This window comes from Cupressus sempervirens, chromosome 11 (genome assembly GCF_028749045.1).
Source record: "Cupressus sempervirens isolate cs-2001-9-10 chromosome 11, ASM2874904v1, whole genome shotgun sequence".
In the NCBI taxonomy this organism is placed as follows: Eukaryota; Viridiplantae; Streptophyta; class Pinopsida; order Cupressales; family Cupressaceae; genus Cupressus; species Cupressus sempervirens.
The window spans coordinates 89,705,963-89,710,151 of NC_143128.1; the positions used below are offsets into that span (position 1 = coordinate 89,705,963).

General features: G+C 31.8%; 1 pseudogene; it reads right to left on the reverse strand.

The window, feature by feature from the left end:
• Window positions 1-2,230: 2,230 nt before the first annotated feature.
• LOC149528363 (serine/threonine-protein kinase PEPKR2-like) lies at window positions 2,231-3,914 on the reverse strand (annotated as a pseudogene).
• Window positions 3,915-4,189: the final 275 nt, after the last annotated feature.

The window sequence follows — 4,189 nt, forward strand, 5'->3', positions numbered from 1 at the left end:
TTTTTAAATTTAAATAACATAATATTTACTAAAAATAGATTAATAAATATTTATTTAAATTAAATTGATCAAATATGAAAAAATAATCATTTTAAAAAACACATCAAAAACTCTTATGAAAAATTAATAAGAAAAATACAAAAAAAAATATCTAATAAATATTTTATTGACTAAATATATTATAGAAACTTAAAAATAATATATAAAGAAAAAATTAAACTAATAAAAAAAAATTAAAATTAAAACTAAAATGTAAATCAATTTTAAAAATCAAAAGTTAATTGAATAGATAACAATATGAGCTAATGTGGAGATCACAACTAATAAATAGAAAAAGAAAAACACTAGGTAGTTAAAAGTGGAGATAATAACTAATAAATTTCAAGGCAAGAGTTAAAAGGAGAGGGAGATAAAAAATGGTCGGTTAATAATTAACGGGAAGGATTTTCAATTTTTCGGCCAAACTCTTTAGATCTGCCATCCCCTGTGCAGTGGAAGTATTGTGCGTGTCAAGTATATGAGAATTCAGGTGGTGTCATGTGTGGCTACTGGGTGGATTGAAAATGGTATAAGATCACTCATACTTACAGTTGATCTTCTTCCTTTGTGTCTTCAATGGGAAGAAAGGAGGAAAGTAGGATAGCTGAACATAGAGAAGAAGTGACAACTATTGAATTGGTTGTGATTGAATTTTATCTTCAACATCCTCTAACAATCCGGTGATCCAAAAAGCGATCAATCAATTTGCATATTATTCAGTTTGTGTGCATTTTACTTTGAAGAAGAACACAATATTAGAAGAAAAGGGGAACTAACCATTTGGTTTTGCTCAAGCATTTGATCATGGGTCCTCAATTTTTATCATGAAAGATCTAAGCTTGAGAATGGAATGTGATTATGGACAATTACATTCTGTGTTCTCCGTAACTTAATTATATTATGTACAAAGAGAGATTTTTCAATTATATAATTTTATATTTTTACTCTCACAACTTCCTCTCCCCTTATATAAAGTAAATATCAAACGATGATCATGTTAAAAACTGGGGAGCTTCAGCAATGTTTCAAATTATGCCCCTGGAAATTGCCTCAAATTTTCTTTTTCAATAAGTTTTTATCAGTGATAAATGCAATTATTTTAAGAGGATTTTTGTAAATTTTTGGATTGGATCATGTTTTAGACATTATTTATGGACTTTTCCTGTTTTATTAATTATGTAACAATTTTGTCTTATCAAAATTATCATACGTTTCTCCGCCCTCCTCTTAATCATTGTATGATATGAAAGAGGTTGTTGACTTAACCTTTTTATAATATAGTCATCTTTTACATTTTTTATCGGTGTACATGCAAGGAAAGCAGTTGATGCATAATCTTTTTACAATATAGTTATCTTTTAGCTTTTTATTAGATTTATTTTGTTACAGATAGAATCCTTCATGCAAATTTGATAAATAGTTTTTTGGAAGAATTATTTTTAGGTAAACTTATTGATCTAAATTTTACATAGTAGTTTTCAAGAATTTAATTTTTATAACATACAGATAATGCTCCATTGTAATCTATCAATGAAAACAATGAGATAAAATCAATTTTTAAGTAAAAGCTAGGTTGTCCATTTCATATAGAAAAGGATAGTTGAATAGAAATCTAGAAAGAGAGAGAGTGTAGTGCATAAGTAAGAAAGATATAAAGATAGGGATAGGAAGGTAGACATGGAGAGTGTGTGAGTTGGAGAAAAATATATTTAAATAGAAACAAAGAGATATAGATCCATAGATATTCTACAATATGATCATATGATATATCTATATATATTACTATTGGTGTAACCCTTGCACCCCTTAAAAGGTGGAAGTGGCTAGTTGTTCATTTCTCATAACAACAATCTTGTTCATTTTATTTTTATTTTTCATAGCAGCCTTATCCTGAAAATTTAATAATAATATAATTTGATGTTACCATGTTATACCATTTTTACAATATAGTTATTATCTATTAACTCCAGTATGCTGCAGTACAATATGGTATTTATAATTGTATCCTAATAAAATGAAAGGAGACAATATCTCAATCATGATAAGCTTAGTTCTCCTCCACTTAGGATCACCACAAAATATGAAATCTCTAGTCATCAAATTCATTGAAAGTGTGACCAAACTGTCTTCACTTCGAAAAATCAGCTATAGAATTAACCTCAAGGAATATCAGTATAATTGAGCACAATGATTAGCATGCTGTACATAGGGGCAATGTTGAATGAATAGGGTTCTGCCCAAAGCGAGGATAGGCAGTCACATTGAATTCACTCTTTGTATGTTTAGATATTCTTATTTGTGAAATTGCAACACAGAAAACATCTACAAGATCTACATTTGTTCCGTGCATTTCAAAATCTTTCTTTGAAAGCGATAACAGAGCATGATCAGCTACATCAACAAGTGAAGACTGTAGATTCCTGCATATGCAATTCTTTTCTGGGCTTGAATTATCCATCTCAAGCTTTCTCTCTGCCTTGTATGAAGACATCAACTTTGAATCCGTAAAGAGCTCCATATCAGATTTTGTGTAATACAAAATCCATCGATGGTGTGTAAAAGGAGACAATTGTATAAGAAAATTGTACATCAAATTGTTCAAATTTATAGTATGAACTATGAACCTATATAAATAAACATACTCAAAACTTCATCTGCAGAGAGTCTCTTGTCAACATCCCTTGACAACATCCTTGATAGAAAATCCTTGGCCGGTTCAGAAATGGACTTCCACTTTTCAGTGTGGAAATCCAACCACACATTTTTTATTTCCTCAAAAATTGCCTCTACAGAAGCCCCAAAAAATGGTAAGCTACCAATTAAGAGTCCATGGAGGAGGACTCCAACAGCCCATACATCCACCTTTTCAGTATATTTCCTCGCCAAAACTTCAGGGGCAACATATGCTGGACTACCCACCAAACCTGATAAACTTTTCCCTATTTTCAAAATAAACAAGATGCCAATAATCTTGCTAATTAACTTATTTCAATGAACACAATCTGAATCCAGAAGACAAAAAAATTACTATAATGAATTTTGGAAACACATGATTATTTCAAAGAGTTCAAATTTCATGAAAATAAAAGAGCTAGAATTTATGAAATTGAAACAAAAAAGGTTAGAATTTATGAAATTTTGAATCCCATACCATTTGAAACATGCAGAGATAGGCCAAAATCAGCTAGCTTCAACTGTCCATCATCGGTGAAAAGAATATTTTCAGGGTTTATATCCCTGTGAATAACTCCCATCTCATGACAATGCTAAATGACGCTAACCAACTGTTTGATTAACTCTGCAGCTTCCCTCTCCGAAAAACATCTTTTTTTCATGCAATCAACCAATCGCCCCTCAGAGCAAATCTCCATTACAAGATGCAAACAATTTGCATCTTCATACACTGAATGGAGTGTTACAATGTTAGGGTGTCGAGATAAGTGTTGCATGATTTCCACTTCCTTGTGTGCATTTTGTGCACAACCTTTGGGCAGAGTCTTACATGCCACGTCTTCTCCTGTGACCCTGTTCTTGCACAGGGTTACCACTCTGTATTTCCCTCTGCCCAAAATTGGGCCCCTGATATAGTCAGATTCTATTTTGCAGTCTCTGATGATTTATGTGGTTTCCTCTATGCAACCACATTTTCTCTTAATGCCTCTTGGAGTTGTATCAGTCAAGAAGATCCCCCTTGTTGGAGTAGAAAGAGTTGCAACTGGTGCTGGATGATTGTGAGAAAAGCTCAATTGTTCTAGTGAAAATGGAGAGGTGGAGGATGAGGTTGATGCACCATCATCACATGAGCAGAGCACCTGCTGTGATTCAATCCTATGTAGATATGTGTTGTTCGTCCTCCTCCTCTTTATAGGAGTCATGCTTACCTTACAATTACCTGTCTGAAAGTCACAAAGAATGATGAGTTTCAATCTTTGATAGTTATTTAGAAATTTGTTCCCATTATCTTGGATGTTACAAAAACACAACCTAATTTATCGGTACCAAAAAATTCAAACATAATGACATCCTGCTAAATTAATCCAAAACTATATACACAATTTTCTGAATCATTCCTCTCAAAATATGGTGTATTAATCCAAACTATGTAAGAATACGATCAAAAAATTGCAATGGTATAACCAATAAGAAATGT